This window comes from Emydura macquarii, unplaced genomic scaffold, assembly GCF_026122565.2.
Source record: "Emydura macquarii macquarii isolate MOO-44397 ecotype Brisbane River unplaced genomic scaffold, CSIRO-AGI_Emac_v2 contig_318, whole genome shotgun sequence".
NCBI lineage: Eukaryota > Metazoa > Chordata > Testudines > Chelidae > Emydura > Emydura macquarii.
This window is the reverse complement of record NW_027130455.1, coordinates 1,968,636-1,987,676: the sequence shown is the minus strand read 5'-3', so window position 1 is coordinate 1,987,676 and position 19,041 is coordinate 1,968,636. Positions and strand designations below refer to the sequence as shown.

The window sequence follows — 19,041 nt, the reverse complement described above, 5'->3', positions numbered from 1 at the left end:
TAATAAACCTGGTTAAGACTGATGGTGAGCTCACCCTGCAATTAACATAATTAAGGATAAATTAATTACAAGCCCCATCCTCATTCAGAGTGGTGTAATCAAGCTGGAATGCAAGAGTATTATTAAGCTGCAGCAATGAGTTCCCACCAGTCTGCACTCTCCACTGGTTCTCCTCCGAGTGTCTCTGCTGCCTAGTTTATGTCCATTGCTTGGTTGCCCTGGGAGATTCTGCACGTGGGAGGGGTCCGAGGGCCATAGGCAGAGGGTGGCCAGGACTACAGGATGCTCATCCTCCCTCCTCCCTCACCAGATCTGAGCCACTTCACCACTCTCATGCACAACGCAGCTTGGCAGGCAAAACCTGCCATCCGCAGCACCAAGGACAGCGTGGTGCTGAGCCATCTGGCTGCCCAGCACTGCAGCAGAATGAGCAGGGGGAATCCCCTGAGCTTGGCAGAGGGTGGTGAGGCAAATCTGTCCCTCCTTCCCTGATCCTCTCCCTCCTCTTCTGTCTTTGCCCCATTCCCTCCTTCCATGATGACATGGGGCCCTGGCATATATTGACAGCACACACTGAGCCCTATCCTTCCCCAGAGCCTGAAAGCAGTGGTGCCAGTGAGGGAGGGAGCGAGCAAGACCGAGGGAGGAGAGGGGGAGGAGAATGTGGAGGAGAGAGTCAGACACAACCAGCTGCAGCCACTGGCACCCCCACACTGCTCCCTGCACTCACAGTCCCCACCCCACCCCTCCCACAGCCTCTCTTCCATAGCCCCCAACTTGTCTCTCCCACAGTTTACCCACCTCACCTCAACCCCCTCCCACAGCCCCTGCTTAAACCCATCCAACCCCCGCTACCCCACCCTGAAATAAACACACCCCAACTCTCTCCCTCTCCCAGTAAACTCAAATCCACAAAACCCCTCCTTCCATAGTTATCCATCCACCCCATCTCCCCAAATAATCCCACTCCCTGTCACACCCTCCCCAGATAAACACACCCATAAAAACTCACCCTGCCAAAACCTGTGGTATATCTTGACTTTAGTAAGGCTTTTGGTACTGTCTCACATGTCCTTCTCATAAACAAACTGGGGCAATATAAGCTAGATGGAGCCACTATAAGGTGGGAGCATAACTGGTTGGAAAACGGTTCCCAGAGAACCTATCCCTGCAACAAACCCCATTGTCAGCTCTGCCCACACATCCACTCTAGTGACAACATCACTGGTCCTAACCACATCAATCACACCATAAGGGGCTCATTCACCTGTACATCCACTAATGTTATATATACCATCATGTGCCAGCAATGCCCCTCTGCCATGTACATTGGCCAAACTGGACTATCACTACGCAAAAGGATAAATGGACACAAATCAGACATAAAAAATAATCCATAAACCAGTGGGAGAACACTTTAATCTCCCAGGGCACACTGTCACTGACCTGAAAGTCGCCGTACTTCTCCAAAAACCTCCAAAAACAGACTTCAAAGAGAAACTGCTGAGTTAGACATGATCTGCAAACTTGACACATTCAAACTGGGTTTAAACAGAGATTTGGAATGGCTATCTCATTACAAAAGGTAATTGCTTTGCTCACCCATTCTCACCTCCTACTCAATGACTGTCATTAGACCTCAAGTACCCGGCTTTCATCCACCTCCCCCATTGTTCTCTATGCACTTGTCTATCTATGTTTCCTATTTACTGTATCATTTTACCTCTGCATCTGATGAAGTGAGCTGAGTCTCACGAAAGCTTATGCCTACAAAAATTAAATTTGTTAATCTTTAAAGTGCCACAGAACTCTCATCGTTCCCAGAGAGTTTTTATCAGTAGTTCACAGTCAAGCTGGAAGGGCGTATCAAGTGGGGTCCTGCAGGGATCAGTTCTGGGTCCAGTTCTATTCAATATCTTCATCTGCTATTTAGATAATGGCATAGATTATAAAATTTGCAGATGATATCAAGATGGGAGTGCTTTGGAGGATAGGATTAAAATTCAAAATGAGCTGGACAAACTGAAGAAATGGTTTGAAGTAAATAGGAGGAAATTCAATAAGGACAAATACAAAGTACTCCACTGAGAAAGGAACAATCAGTTGCACGCATACAAAATGGGAAATGATTGCCTAAGAAGGAGTACTGCAGAAAGGGATCTGGGGGGTCATAGTGGATCACAAGCTAAATATGAATCAACAGTGCCACACTGTTGCGCAAAAAAAAAAAAAAAAAAAAAAAAAGCAAACATGATTCTGGACCAGTGGTTTTCAAACTCTCATCGCAGATACACGTGAAAAATCCCGTAACGGTGGACAACACGTTTTATTTAATACGGCTTGGCAATCTAATCATAGGTATATTATGATCCTATCTCAGATGGGGGTATGTGGTAAACTATATTATTTGGAAAGGGGTATGCAGCCTAAAAGGGTGAAAACCACTGTTCTGGACTGTATTAGCAGGAGTGTTGTAAACAAGAATGAGAAATAATTCTTCTGCTCTACTCCATGCTGATTAGGTCTCAACTGGAGTATTGTGTTCAGTTCTGGGCGCCACATTTCAGGAAAGATGCAGACAAACTGGAGAAAGTCCAGAGTCCATCAAAAATGACTAAAGGTCTAGAAACATGACTAGTAGGGAAGACTGGAAAAAAATGGGTTTGTTTCTTCTGGTGAAGAGAAGATTGAGAGGGGACATAACAGTTTTCAAGTACATAAAAGGTTGTTACAAGGACGAGGGAGGGAAAATTGTTCTCGTTAACCCCTGAGGATAGGACAAGAGGCAATGGGCTTAAATTGTAGCAAGGGAGATTTAGGTTGGATATTAGGAAAAAATTCCAAACTGTCAGGGTAGTTAAGCATTGGAATAAATTGTCTAGGAAGGTTGTGGAATCTCCGTTATTGGAGCTTTTTAAGAGCAGGTTGGACAAACACCTGCCGGGGATGGTCTAGATAATGCTTGGTCCTAACATAAGCGCAAGGAACTGGACTAGAAGACCTCTTGAGGTCCCTTCCAATCCTATGATTTTATGGTTCTACAATTCCCTCCACTCCTCAAAGCCGCACATCTCCAACCCAAACCTCCTTTGTCACTGCTCCCCATTCCCCAGTAAACCCACCTCTTAAAACCTCCCTGACTCTTCCATCCCCCAATCCACACCATCCGCAAATCACTTCCCTTCCCCCAGTCTCCCTCTTCTCCCCAAGCCCTCTGCATCTCCACCACCTTTTATTCCTCCAAGGGTCCTTCTCATGTCCCTGACACCCAAGTCCATCTACCCTACAGATCTGCACAAATGCTACCAACTCCTGGCTGTACCAACCCCCTTCTCCCTTCTTCAATTCCTCCAGTCCCCTATGGCTCACCCAGGCAACCTCTGTTGGGGCCCTCCTGGCCTTCTTGGGGTGGCTAGCCCTGCCCGTCCCCATTCAGAGGAGCCAGCCACAGTAAATCTGTGAGAGGCAAGAGCCAACAGGCTGGAGCAGGGTAGGGTGTTGGGCCCAGCCCTTTGGGACAATAGCCACCACTGTGGGGTGAGTGCGGGTGGCCTTGCTCTCCAACTCACTCCTGCCAGGGACCTCCCTCCCACACCAGGATGGGAGAGACCTTGCGAAACCCCCATACAAACACACCATGTAGGCCCAAAGCTTGATTCTATTATATTGATTCTATGTGAAATACCCTTATTCTTTTGGTACATGACAAACCACCACACCAGTCTCTGTGAAGCTTTGCATTTTGAGTATGTAAGGTAATCTGTTCACTATTATTAAGTTTGTTTGAAACCACCATCTATTTGTCCGAAACTAACATCTGGTCATTGATTATCCTGTTTGTAAAGTTACCGAAGATCATTCTGTGAAACTGTTGCTATTGTTGAATATACTTCATGCAACTCTGGCTTGAATGGCTTGGACTGCAAGGCTGGAGCCGGGCTCTAGGACACTCGCACCTCGCAATGTCTTAGAGCTCGGACTACAGTCCAAGCCCAGAAGTCTACACAGCAATGAAACAGCCCTGCAGCCCAAGCCCTGAGAGCCTGAGTCGGCTGGCATGGGCCAGCCATGGGTGTCTGGCTGCTGTGTAGACTTACCCAGAGAGGCTCTGAAGCACTCAGGAAGGGGCTGGGAATACCCACTGAGGGGAATGGAGTGGTTCACACGACTCAGCTATTGTTTGAGGTTGCATTCAATTCCATGCGTTGTTCTTACTCAGCTGAGAACATCATACTGAGATCAACAGGTCACTTTACATCTTTCAGAGCCTCGTGTATTGCAGATGAATCTCTAGGGGAGCCTTTTCATGTGGAGGTTTGCTGTGAACACAGCAGAGTAGTCAGCAACTGGTTTGACCAAAATTTTTGTTATATTGGGTGAGGAGGAGACATAGCACTTAGTGTGTGTGTGTGTGTGTGTATGGGACGGGGGCAGAGGGTGGGAGAGAGGTTGTAGCTCTGGAGGAGATGGGAAATGAAGACAGGTGATAGCCTGCCTTGCACTAGTTGTCTTAGAAAATCCTGTATTTTACTACCCTCTAGAGGAGGGGGCATGTAGCAGGGGGGAAAGCAGCTACTTCTTAATATTAAATAGGGGCAGATTTATTTGATGTTTCCAAAGACGTACAGTGCACAGGTTTAGAACTGTGTGTGAAGAAATGTCTGCTGCCATGGCTGCCAGTGTGGATTCTAGGCAATTCCTGAACCACAGGGTTGCAGAAGTTTGCAGGAGAGCAAGGAGAACACCATGACATGGCGATTGCTGATTACAGGCTGATTTGGGGGAAGAGGTGGCCTGATTTGGCATTATGTTTTGTCCAGTCTGCAGCATCTAACTTCAGAGGTTGTGATCTACCGGCCTTTGGGGTGATTCACTGGGGTGGAAATGACCTGGGCATTATTTCTGGTGTACACCTCACACAACATATGAGAGCAGCTTTGGACCACATCAGAGACTTGTGTCCAAGAGCTGTGATAGTTTGCTCTGATTTGGCTGAGCATCTGAATAATCACAACATCTACAACATGGAAGCTATTAAGCATTGGAAGAACATTAATCTGGAAACTGGAGGGCTCATGGCTGACCAGAAAATATGTACAATACAGCATAGAAACACTACAGGCTCTGACACCTGACTGTTTCTTGGCAATGGGGTACATCAATTGGACCTATCTCTATCTGAGGATCTTAAACATAAAACCTTAAGTGGAACAGAAACCCTCTCTGAGATTCCTCTTGCTGGCCCTGCCACAAACTCTCTCCCTCCCCCAACCAGTGTGAAACACAACCAGGAACACAATTCCATTGTAACATAGTTGTCCTTTGCTTCAGGCAGTGCATTTGAATAGGGTTATAGGAAGCAGGGAAAGTATTGGCAATAGAAACATTTGTATACCAGGAAGTAAAGACTTCAGGGAGATGCATTCCCTGCTTGCGGTGGGGGAAGTAGTTACAGTGGGTGAGACCTGGCTGATTGGAGGAAGCCAGGGACTGGCTGGGTTGGGACATGACACGTATAACTGCCTAAATGACTACTCACTCCTTCCAGCAACGTCTTTTCCTGTTCAGAAAACTAGGAAATTGAGGGCAAAAAATGACATCAATGCAGCATTAAGGTTGCTTGCTGGTATGTTGTCCTCTTGCAGAATGCTGAGTTGAGCAAAACTCAGATTTCTACCACATAAGCTTAATTTTGCATGAATGTAGTATTTTGCCACTGAATTGACTCTTTAGGTATGCCCATTGTACTAAAAAGCAGTGCAAATATCAATAGTAAACCTGCTGCTATGGACTCTGAAGGGAACAGACTAGTTAAAACCTTTTCTCATGGACCCAGAGATGTTACCTGAATACTCTTTAAAGAGAGAGGTAGGGGGGTGTGTGTATTGCCAGGATATTTTGTTCAAGGATATGTAGTATTTGCCATCAGAATATGTGGCTTTGTCAAACTTTTCCATAGGAAGTCTGACTTCAAAACGCTTTCTGTTTAGAAGAATCAAACAAAACATTTCTAGTCATCACTTCAAAATGAACCACTGATTCAAAATAACCTTTTTTGCCTCTGTGTCAGCTTAAAATGGAAAAATGTTTTTCAACACATTGAATCATTTAATTTGAATAAAACACATTGACATTTTTAGTTTTGACATTTCTGAATGGAAACTGGTCTGAATTTTTCATTAGGTGGAATTTTTTGGATATTTTGACTTTGCAGTCTAAATCAGAACAGAAACTAAATCTGAAATACTGAACTTTCCCACATGAGGAAAATTCCACTTCTCATCCAGCTCTTATATGCAGTATTGTTCTGAGGTTTTTAGGACCAACAGCATTCTACTCAAGAAATACCTGTTGGTTTATCCATGCTAATTGCCATCAGGCACCTGAGTCTCCCGAAGGTGGGGACAAAGAACCAGATTCATATTTCCCCTGCTGCTCTTTTGCTCTTGGTATGCCTGTGGTCCTAAGGCCCACTGCTCCACCACCAGACAGCATTGGCCCCGGGTCAGGGTCTGAACACCAAGAACAAAGTTAGCCCATCTGGACAGACCATGTAGCAGCCCCTGGGAAGCCAAATGGGAGAGGAGTTGGGAATAGGAGTGGCATGGAGGCATGGCTGAGGCACTTCTATGCCCTGATCATTCTCAGCTGCTGCAAGTCTTGTAAGGGCTGTGATAGTGAGAAACACAAGTGTTAGGTTAGCTCATTTGGTTAAACTGAGTAGGTGTAAGCTCCCTGCTGACAGTCCCATAAACACAACAGGGAGGAACTGTGCTGGGGGGCTTGAGGAGCATCAGATGGGTGCCTCAATGAATATACTCTGTCTTTAAGTGTGTGTAGATCTTGCTGACTGGTGGGTTTTACTATGTTTTCCAGCTAACTTATGTACTCTTGTCTGTGTATTAAAAGATAAGTAATAGGGCATAATTTCTGGCAGAACAATGGGAATAGACCTCTCAATAAGGAAATTGGATTTTACAGTCTCATCCTCACATTTGTTTTCATTTTGACATGTATCTGTCACTTATATAGTTGGTGATAGTAACTTTTATCCTTAATGTGGATCAGTGACCTACCAGTCACACCTACTTATGATGGATCACCAGCCCAAACCCAGGAAGAATTTCATCAGAGTCTGTAGGTTCATCCTAATTTTGAGCCTGATTCTGTGCTCTCTGGGAGATGCTGACCTCCCTTGACTTCTTGCGACTTCAATTGAACCTGAAAGGTGCTGAGCACCCTCAAGTGCTGCTCAGTGACTTGGGCCCACAATTTGGGCACCTCTTGAGTTGTAGAAGGCTGAAACAATAATGGTTCATGTGGCAATGTAATAGATTCCTACCATGAGTACATCAGAAGCAGGAAGCCTGATAAACAGCCAGTGGGGCCACTGAATGATCAAGATGCTAAAGGAGCACTGAAGGAAGATAAGGCTATTGTAGAGAAACTAAATTAATTTTTTGTATCCATCTTCATGGCTGAGGATGTGAGGGAGATTCTCTAACCTGAGCCATTCACTTTAGGTGACAGATCTGAGGAATTGTCCCAGATTAAGGTGTCATTAGAATAGGTTTTGGAACAAATTGATAAACAGTAATCAGTCATCAGATGATTAGATGGTATGCACCCAAGAGTTCTGAAAGAACTTAAATGTGAAATTGCAGAACTCCTAATTGTGGTATGTACCCTATCATTTAAATCAGCTTTTGTACCAGATGACTGGAGGATAATGTGACACCAATTTTAAAAAATGCTCCAGAGGCAATCCTGAAAATTACAGGCTGGTAAACTTAACTTCAGTACAAGGAAAATTGGTTGAAACTATAATAAAGGACAGAATTTTCAGACACATAGATGAATACAATTTATGAGGGAAAGTAAACATGTTTTTTGTAAAGGGAAATCATGCCTCACCAATCTACTAGAATTCTTTGATGGTGTCAACAAGCATGGGGATAAAGGTGACCTGGTGGATATAGTGTGCTTAGATTTTCAGAAAGCTTTTGAAAAGGTCCCTCACCAAAGGACCTTAAGCAAAGTAAGCGGTCATAGGATAAGATGGATCCTCTCCTGAATCAGTAACTGGTTAAAAGATAGGAAACTAAGGGTAGGAATAAATGGTAAGATTTCAGAATGGAGAGAGGTAAATAGTGGTGTCTGTCAGTACTGGGACTAATTCTGTTCAACATATTCATAAATAATCTGGAAAAAGGGGTAAACAATGAGTTGGCAAAATTTGCAGATGATCCAAAACTATTCAAGATATTAAGTTCAAAGCAGACTGTGAAGAATTACAAAGGGATGTCAGAAAACTGGGTGACTGGGCAACAAAATGGCAGATGACATTCAATGTCAATAAATGCAAAGTAATGCACATTAGAAAACATAATCCCAACTATAGATATAAAATGATGGGGGTCTAAATTAGCTGTTACCACTTGTAGAAGATCCCCCTGGAGGGAGCGGCACCAATGAGTCTTCCTCTGCATCAATCTCAGAGGGAGGCCACACCTCCCGGGTCCTACGCCCTTCGGGGAGTCTGAATTAAGGGGCCGCCTCCAGCCCTCACTAGGGCGAGCCTTGGTTCAGGCCGCTCCTCTGGGGGAACAGTCTCTTGCCTCATGGGGCGTGCCAGCAGTCTATGGTCCGGCCCTCGGTCAGGGATGGGCCAGCAGTGGGAAACAGCCCTCAGCAGGGTGAGGAAGCAGTCTATAGCCTAGCCTCCATGGAGGGCAGGCCAGCAAACAGTCTCGAGCCCCAGGCAGGGTGAAGAAGCAGTCTCTCGCCTAGCCCGTTGGGAGGGCAGGCAAGAAACAGTCTTGCACCCTAGACAAGGTGAGTCAGCAGTCTCTGGCCCGGCCCTTCGGTAGGGCAGGGCAGGTAGTAACGGACAGGTTCTGGTGCTCAGCCGGCATTCACCCCAGGTCGGGGTGAGGGAAGAGGGATGCGGGCCCACCCGTCTCCACTGCGTCCCAGCCCAGGGCCCTGTCAATGACAGGGTGTCCTGTCACTGGGTCAGCGGAGCTCCGGCTGAAATGGGGTCCTCTGCGGAGGGCAGTTCCTCTAAGTCCTCAAGCCCCCAGGCAGTAGGCAGCTCAGGCAGGTCCTCAGGGTCCCAGGCAGCTCGGGCAGGCCTTCCTCTGGGTCATACGGTTCAGGTAGCTCCTCCAGATCTGCAGGGCTCCACGCCATGGGTAGATCTGGAAGTGTCTCCTCTGGGTGGACGTTGGGCACGATCCAAGGCTCGAGCACCAAGGGAGAGGCTTCCTTCTCCCTCAGCCGCTGGCCCCTAACTGAGTGAGCAGGCCTGGGTTTTAAAGGCCTAACCCACCTACCTGCTTCTTGTCAGGTGTTGTCTTTCTGGGTTCCAACCCCCAGGGGATGTTTGGCTCCCCTCCGTGTCAATCTCAGAGGGAGGCCACACCTCCGGGCTACACCACTCAAGAAAGAGATCTTGGAGTCATTGTGGATAGTTCTCTGAAAACGTCCACTCAATATGCAGTGGCAGTCAAAAAGGCTAACAGAATGTTGGGAATCATTAGAAAAGGGATAGATAATAGGAGAGAAAATATCGTATTGCCTCTTTATAAATCCCTGGTATGCCCACATTTTGAATGCTGCATGCAGATCTGGTCACCCCCATCTCAAAAAAGATATATTAGAATTGGAAAAGGTACAGAAAAGGGCAACTAAATGATGAGGGGTATAGAAAAGCTTCTGTATGAGGAGAGATTAATAAGACTGGGACTTTTCAGCTTGGAAAAGAGATGACTAAGGGGAGACATGACAGAAGTCTATAAAATCATTACTGGTTTTTGGAAAAGTAAAAGAGGAAGTGTTATTTATGCCTTTTCATAACACAAGAGCTAGGGATCACCAAATGAAATTAACAGGCAGCAGGTTTAAAATGAACAAAATGAAGTATTTCTTCACATAACACTGTCAACCTGTGGAACTCCTTGCCAGAGGATGTTGTGAAGGCCAAGACTATAATGGGGTTCAAAAAAGAACTAGGTAAGTTCATGACGGATAGGTCCATTGATGGCTATTAGCCAGGATAGGCAGTGATTGGTGTTTGCCAGAGGCTGGGAATGGCTGACGGGAAGGATCACTTGATTACCTGATCTATTCATTCCCTCTGAAGCACCTGGAATTGGCCACTGTCAGAAGACAGGATACTGGACTAGATGGACCATTGGTCTGACCTAGTATAACTATTTTTATGTTCTTATGACGTGTGATGAAAAGTTTGAAATAGATTTGTGCCATAGCTGCAAGCATTCACTCAGCTTTCCTTTAAAAGGTCACCGTCCTTCAAATCCCTCTACAAGGGAAGCCACATTTTCTCACTTTCTGTATTCATCAGGTTTCGTGTGTGTGTGTGTGTGTGTGTGTGTGAGGTATTCTCAGCATTCTAATAAGCACAATAGTGGATTGCAGATTCAGTCTAAGAATTTTGCTTCACAGGTGCCAGATCTGAATCATCTAGAAGAAAGAAACTACTAAGGCATAATTACAGAAATAATTTGAATATACTGAAGCTTACTTGCTTGAGGGACCCTACTAATTATTAGGCCCACACTCTGTCCCACCAGAGTCATAAAAGACCTCTACCATGTTCAGACATGAAAGTAAAATTGTAATCATCTCAGGATGAGCAGAAATACTAACTGACACTGAGGCTCCATTTAATTCAATTATTTATTTGGCAATGGTGGTGGTATTCTGCTAACTCTGAAACGAAGTTACACATTTCCATGACTCAGAATCAGAAAAGGCTATTCACTGTCCTGAAGTTTGAGAAGATTTTGAAGCAGTCCTGATTTCACTCTGAAATAAAACTTTATTTCCCTTAAACTCTCACTACCAAGTTTTTTGGAGTTTTCAAACTGTTTATTGTTTTTAAGCATCACACACAGCACCAGAAGTACCAGCCAAATTTCTAGGAATGTTAACACAATAAAGTCTGGATATCAAAACAGGAAACATATGGCAGTTGTATCTGCATTGGGCAGCATGTGATGTAACAGTGTGTAAACATTGCCTTCCACTTCTCACCTTTGGGGAATAAGTATGATTGTCCTAATGCTGCCAAGGAAATGCTTCATAGATCTTGGTGGACCGCAGAGGTTGAGTATTTTTCTGTCTCTGTGGAGTATTGAGGGCTACAGCACTCAATCTGAAAAGCTAATTTTCCATCATGGCTGTTAATCAGTGTTTCAGTGCATTTTGCCGTGGTGGAAGACTAACCTGCAGACAGATCATTTTTCCAACAGCGCCTCCACATTCTGAATAGTTTCTTGTTGGCCATGAGAAATAATTTTGAGTGATGTTACTCCTATGTGACTTCAAGATTTTGTTGGGAGCATGTGCTTCAGTTCAGATTCATAACAGCAGTTGCCTTTAAAGAATTATCTTTTGTATAACCTCCAATCTGAATTCTCTACAACTCTAGAATATCTTCTAGTCTTTCACTATTAATGTCCTTTAACATTAGTCAGCCTAAAGCACTTTCTAGGCATTTTTCATTTATGTAAAATAATTACATGCCCTATGAAAATAGGCCTGGCAAAATTGATGTGGGAATGTTTTGTATGTTCAGAGCATGAAGGGGAGAGGTTGGTGAGTATTCGAGCTGTTTTTGTAATGATGTCTCAAACACCCTATCTATTCCCTGGCATTTATAGCCTGCAGGGACCAGAGAGCAGCAAAAGCAGGGGAGGTTTGGTGAAACTTGAATAGATGAATTTTGGTTTGGAGAGATGGGATGGTCCAGTGGTTAGAACACTAGCCTGAAACTCAGAAGACCAGAGCTCCATTTCCCCCTCCCATCCCAAACTTCCTGTATGGACTTGGACAAGTCACTTGGGGTCTCTCTTCCTCAGTTTCTTATCCATAAAAACAGAAATTACAGCACTTGTCTAACTCACAAGGAGCTGTGTGGTCAAATACATGAAAGATTGTAAGGTATTTAGGTTATGGGGGCTGTATAAATTCTTGAGATAGATTCATAGTCTGGACTGGTAGAACTTTACAACCTTCTCCTGTTCACTGCCACAGTTACACTGGGTCCTACCTGTTTTACTCTCCAGGAAACAGATTGCCATGATTGTGCTGTAATCTCTAACAGATGAAACAGCAGCAGGTGGGAAACTGGAACACTAGTCATAGAAAGCTGATTCTGAACCTGATGGACTGTGGCAGAAGCTGTTGAATCTTTTGTTGTGATTATGAAGGAGGCCAAGAGGTCTTTCACCTCTGCCATAGTTCCTGCCATGTTTCTACCAGCAGAATTGTTCCAGAAAATGATACTTCTAATCAACCTGAACTGTCTTTTGCTTCCTGATGTGAGGAGCAGTTCTCTTATTTCACAGAGAAGTTCTGTTGAGTTTGAGACAGTCTCTCTAGCTCTGAAGAAGAGAGAGAAGTAGTTTTACCACCCTCCCTGATGGAATTTGACTCAGTCATGCAAACAGATGTTCTGAAATTGAGAGATCTGTGTCATCACATCCAAAACTGATCCATGCCCATTGAGGATGGTGGAAGGACATAGGCATTGTGGATTCAAGTACACCTATCTAAAGGAGGGCATCCTAGGAGCCATCTTAACAAATGACATGTTCACACAGGAACTTGACACCAGTGATCTCACTGACCACTGCACAGCTTATAATTAATTCTTCTTGGGCAATACAATTGACAGGGTGGTGGTGAGACAACTCCAACACCTAATCACTGCTAAATCTTAGATCCCTTCCAGAATTGGCTTGATACCTGGCTCTGATATGGAAAACATGGTGGTTGCCATGACAAACAATCTCCTACTGCCCATGGACAATGGCTAAACATTCCAGTTAATACTGGGCTCCTCCGCTTTATTACTAGGCTTGGAAGGATTAGATTTTTACTGGGAAATGTGTGTAAATGTTTATTTTACCAAGCACACACAAGCCAATGACGATATATTTCCATCCTTAACAATTTAAATGTACAGATAGGCAAAGTAAGAAATGCTGTTGAAAACGTATTGGTTAGATGTAAGGATATTTACTTTGTATATTTTGACATGTGATGTTGACAATTCATATTTGTTATAAAGCTTTAACTTTTTGAATCTGTCTATTGTCATTCACTAACCATTGCCTGACCCCTTCCATAATTTTCCACAGCCATGAAATTTAAATGGATAAACATTGAAAAAAATGCTTTAAAATAAAAATTGATATTATCTGTCAAATTCATATTAAAACTGAATTCTGCAAAGCCTTTTTATAACCCTTTCTGCATGAAGAGGTTCATCTCCATATCAGAGAGATGGTGGTATTGCAAAGAATTGTTTAATATGCTTATCGCTTTTGTCACTAATACTAAAAATATGAAATGGCACTAGACTTGGATACCTCAATGTGGGTAATGCATGTCAGTCACGTTCAGGTTGGAATTGCTCAGAAATTGTTCTTATACATAAAGCTGCTTTATCAAAAGCCCTCTGCTATCACATTAGAGTAACCTTTTGGCATTCCCAGGTCAATTGTTCAGATGCGCAGGAAAGGAGAAATGTAACACAATGCACTGACCACTGCTTATCTCTCCTTATCATGCTGATCATTATTGTCTCTGTTTATGCTCTCCCTGTCTGCTGCATCCACTTGCTGTCTATCACCTGTACCTAGATTGCAAGTTTTCTGGGGCAGGGACTATTGATGTTTGTATAATGCTGGATGCATTGGTATCCTGATCCCTAATTAGAGTCTCTAGACACTACTGCAATACAAATATTAATAACACAAACTTGTTATCACTGGATGATAAAAAGGCAAATATAAGCAGTAAGCTTTTGTTTTTCTCCCATGAGAAATACATCTGGGAGCTCTTGTTTGGAAAACAAATTCTCCCAGAAAAATCTCAGAACAATTTAACATGATTTTCAGAAGCGTCTCAATCCCCCCAGTCTTCAGAAACTCAATTTAAGACACCTTAAAGGGGCCTGATTTTCAGATGGCAGAAGTTGAGCAATTCACAAAAATGGAGGAAACCAAACTCACTAGTCACTTTAGAAAATCTTGGCCAGTTTTTCTGTGACAAGTGACTGCAATTGCAATGTTATTGTCTTACACACATTCCACTTTTCTTATTGTATCCATGTGCAGAGCTAAAGCAAGATCTGTTTATCTTATAGGGAATGAATCCAAAAGTATTAGAAAAGCAGAGTGGCACTTGGCAGCAGGGTGAGCACAATAGCTCATATAGTTTAAACAGCACGACAACAGCACAGGAATTTCTTTTCCAGTTGAGGAGACACAACAAATTGATCTTAGAAGCTTTCAGGAAGAAAAATGGTAAAAATAACTAATTTACCTGATTTATGTGGGCCATTACCTACATACTAATATGTCAGATTCAACCTGGGTTGTAAATTTTATAGCACAAAGAAGACAATTAAGGAAAAACAGGCAAGAAAATGAATGAATCTACATTTTACTAATTTCTTTCTTTAAATGATTTTTCCCCTCTCCTTTTAGACAAAAACTCCTTCATGGCAGCTTAATTTTCTATCTGGACTTGTTTGTCATTTGTGTCCTGTGCTTCATTCATTTGATATAATCTTGATCACCAGCCTATGCAGGTTGTTACATTCTCTTCTTGCAGCCTCTGTTCCCTGGTTATCTCATTTCTTGTACTGGGGTCAGGGAGTTTTAGATAAAATTAGACTTAAATATCTTATGACTCAGCCAGTCTCCCCCCACACAACCCGCTTTCTTGTTAGGTGGTGGTACTGCAGGGGTCACAGGCTGTATCATGTCTGAGAGGGAGCCCTATTCTTCTCCTGTAACTCCAACTAGTGGGGAACTGTTGTGAGAGAATAAAAGAGGTCCTGATTTTACTTATGTGCAGCCCCTGTACAAGGACTGAGTTGGTGTACAGGGGCCAAAACACATGGAATGGACACTTGGGATGCCTCCTAACACCGGGTCTATCCCAGCCGTCAAAGAGGCAGTAAAATAGCCCTATGCCATTCCTCCCTAGCAGCCCTCAGCATAGGGGTATGCCAGCAGCAAGAGGAGTGACTGAAGCAAACTGTGTTATGGCTAGCCTGGGCTGCTGAAATGACCCGTAGTAGGACAAGAAAGGCAGCCACAAGTCAATGAAGCTGCAGCAGTGATCCAGACAGTAAAATCATCCTGCTTCTCTAACTACCTCTCTTATCTGGAGATTACCAGATAAATCCTTTCTCACGTAAGTGTTCCATTCTAAACAACAATAGTGGTGGAGTTTTCCTGCCTTAAAGGAAGTTGGTGACGCGTCGTCTGAATTGTTCTGTCTCAAACATTCCTGCAGCGCATGCCTGATGGAACGTACAACGTTTATCAAACTGTTGCGACACTCGTGCCGTGATTCACCGTCCTAGTCAGTCTGGTTCCTAAGAGTGTCTGTCATACCTGTAATGTGCATATGAGTGCCACTGGCAAAGATGCAGACAGTGCAGTATTCAAGAGTTCTCCTGCACAGCAGTGGAGACTATAGCACTATTATGCCAAAGTAACTGGCATCTGGATTTTTTTTGTTGGACCTTAATGAGATGGTGAGTAGCTTTAAGATTAGCACAAAATGATGCCAGATGACTTTCGATGTTTTATTCTTCTATAACATGTGAAGTTTTTCCACAGACTCCAGCCACCAGAGCATATGCAGAAATTCGCCTTTGCAGTTCAAATCACACTACACATTAAATGATAGGATGTCATACCTTCGGTTTCTCCCTTTCTGAGGGAAGCTTTAAAGGATGATAAATATTTGTTTAAGCAGTGCGGAGCCATATACACATTTGCCTAATGGCATGCAGGGTGATGTGATGCATGGTAATTACTTGTAACCTGATAAAACTGAAATGCAAGAGTATGCTAATGACTACAAACACTGTCCTCATGCTGGAAGAACCAACAATGCCTTCCTGGTTCCTTAATAAATGGCACTATATGGAAAAAAGAGAAGGTGTTTTGGGGAGAAATAGAACTGGAAACAAGAGACATCTTTAAGGTTTGGGGCATCCCTTCTCATCTCTGACAAATAGTAATTGAAAACCTTAAGGTCCGCTCCTGCTAGGTGCTTAGAGCCTCCTGTGATGGGTTGAGCTCCCTAAACTCCCACTGCTTTCAGTAGGAGCAGAGGATGCTCAGTAGTTCACATGACCAAACAAAGTCAGACCAGATATGTAAGGTGTTGAACATTGAGCTCCCCAAGGCACTGGGTATACACCATAGCTCAACTCTTCTCAATAACAGGCTCTTAGAACCAGATCGTGAAAGGTATCGAGGCATCTACCTCCCATTGATCTCTTTGAAGAGCTGGGACTTGGTGTTTGTCTACATGCTCAGTAAGACTGATTTGTTGCTACTTGCCTTGATAACAATCGACAAAGACAAGTAGCACTTTGGTGACTGAGATATGGGACAAGAAAGTTAACAGTTAAGAGTAAATGAGACAGGAATTTGGAACAGTGTGAAAAGGTTTAGTTAAACTTCTATTCAATATACATTTAAGAACCTAAGGCCCTGATCCTCAAAGGTATTCAGACACCTAACTCCCATTGGCTTCAATAGGAGGTAGGTGCCTAAATTCCTTTGAGGAACTGGCCTAAGAGTGAAATCCTGCACCCATTGATGTCAATTTTAGTTCTTCCATTAACCTCATTGGGGCCAGGATTTCATTTTAAGGCTATGTCTACACAGGGATAAAAATCCCGCAGCATGGCTGTGGATGGCCTGGGTCAGCTGACTCAAGCTTGTATGGCTCAGCAGCAGGGTTAAAAATTTCTGTGTAGGCCTGTGGTATACAGCAGGTCAGACTAAATGATCACAGCAATGCCTTCTGGCCTTAGAATAATAGTTCATTGATTTATCAGTTATATCTGTTTTTCAGTTACGATGTCTCTGTGCATGTGTTAGTATATGTAAGGATTATCCAGAGGGATGTGCCAAAAGGTCTCATTTCTGTGGCCATTGGGTTGAGTAAGAGGAGCCACACTCCCACACTGAGACAATTTCATTGAAAGGGGGATTGATATTTGTTCCATGTTTTTTGCTTTTTGCTTTCTCAGCTTTCATATCCATTTTTTGCTCTTCATGTCTACTTTCTTCACCTGTATGTTTAAAGAGAAGAAAGTTTGCCTGTTCAGCAATGTGTATGCTGGCTGGATGCTAGTTGGGGACTGTATTCAGATGAGCATTTCACCTAGTTGAGCATTAACTAATTTTACACCACAAAATTGCAACTCCCTTTCAAAGAGCAATCAGAAAAGAGCCAGTTGAATGATCAGGTTTAGCTGAATATTCACTCTTCCAATAGGAGAGGAACACAGGAAATTAATTAAATTGTTAGAAAGGGGCAATGGGGTAAAGTTCAGAAAGGGGACATTGACATTAAATACCAGGACAAATCTTTGTGACAGTATTAGAAACAAGCATACAAAACAAGTGGTGGAAGCCCCATCACTTGGCTATTCAAAATAATGCACAGGGACATGCGCAGGAATTCAAATCTAACCACTTTTGGTGGGCGGCATGTTCTCTGCCCCCCACCATGGCAGTGGGGAGCAGAGGAGCTCTCTGTCCCTGCCAATTATTTGGGGGCGGAGGCATGTCCATGCTTGTGCATTCCCTGATGCCTCATTTAAATGCACTGTATGCAAGAATTTTACAATGCTATTATGTTAGAAAGCCTGATTGGTCTTTTCTGCTTCTAATTTTTTATGACTGTATGAGGCTTATGTTTTAGAAACTCTCATTGTGAATCAGAAACTTAAAAAAAAAAAAAAGCAAAAATCATTCTATGCTCATTGTGCGACATTAAGATATGAGATTTCCAAGCTGAACCCGTTTTCCTTGCTTCTGGTTTTAAGCCATCCAACTCCTTTGCTGGTTTAAACAAGCATAGATACCATCTACAGTACAATTATACAGGTGGCTCTGCTGGAGAATGCTCTTTCTTGCTGATCTGGTAATTGATGGATAACAGGAAGTGTCTGAATGTGGATGTTAAATTACATTCACGGTGGGAATAGATTGCATTGCCACCAGTGTTGCTATATTTATTTAAACTAGTAATCATAGTTGCCATTTTCTGTGCCCTTAGGAATTGGATGTGGCTACATTTACTCAGCATGGGTGTTTTCAAAAATATAATTCATGGAAGGGACAATGGACTGAGGTCTAATCAGCTGTCATGAGATGGGGAATTCAAGGCTCACCCACTGTTTATATGGCCAATCTTTTTCTAGCTTGTGTTAATTGTAAAAACATGCAGCATTTTTACCTGAATGAAAATGAACACGGAGCATTGTAAATTAACAAAATGAGTACTGAGCTCCTTCGCTCACCACCACAGTCTGTATCTTGCCATGGAGTAGAGCTTAGTGCCTCTGTAGTTATGGTTACCCAGTACTTTCCATTATAAGACCATGTTTTCAGTTGCTTATAACTTTACCAAATTCTGAGCATTGGGACTGAAATTTTCTATACTGACTGTCTTCCTCAGGCTGATTCTTTTTTTCTTTAGAAGGAAAGGTTTCAGCAAAACTGGCTGAGCTGCTGATGAAAATAAGCTTAGGGAAAAACATTCTTTGTCCATGTTAAAATAATCCTTACAGCTCTTCATGCTTTGCAGCAATAATTTGAAATTTGGCAAAGGGATTGGTCTGGTGTTAGTCCTGTATTTTACAGTCCCCATGAAAATTTGCCCACATTTAGCCAGCTATATATGCCTTTGAAAGTTATAGTAACTCATATACAAGCTGCTAAAGGCTGGCAGCTAAATTCTCTGAAGAGGCTGTCTGCATGAAGCATGGTCTAGCCCAGGACTCTTGGGGGCCACTGCAGCATTAGGCTGGAGAACTGAGAGCAGGGAGATTGTCCCTTCTCTTCTCACAGTGCCCCTATACTGGCATCCAGGCATTGAGGAGCAGATAAAGTAAGCAACCTGAAGTGTCTGAATGCAGAGGAATGAAGAGGTGAGGGATGGTGATGGAAGGAAAAAATAGAAGCC

General features: G+C 43.3%; 1 long non-coding RNA gene across 1 annotated transcript in view; it reads left to right on the top strand.

The window, feature by feature from the left end:
- Positions 1 to 19,041, top strand: part of LOC137165704 (uncharacterized) — a 52,111-nt gene that overhangs the window by 1,368 nt on the left and 31,702 nt on the right. The gene's annotated exons all lie outside the window — the stretch shown is intronic.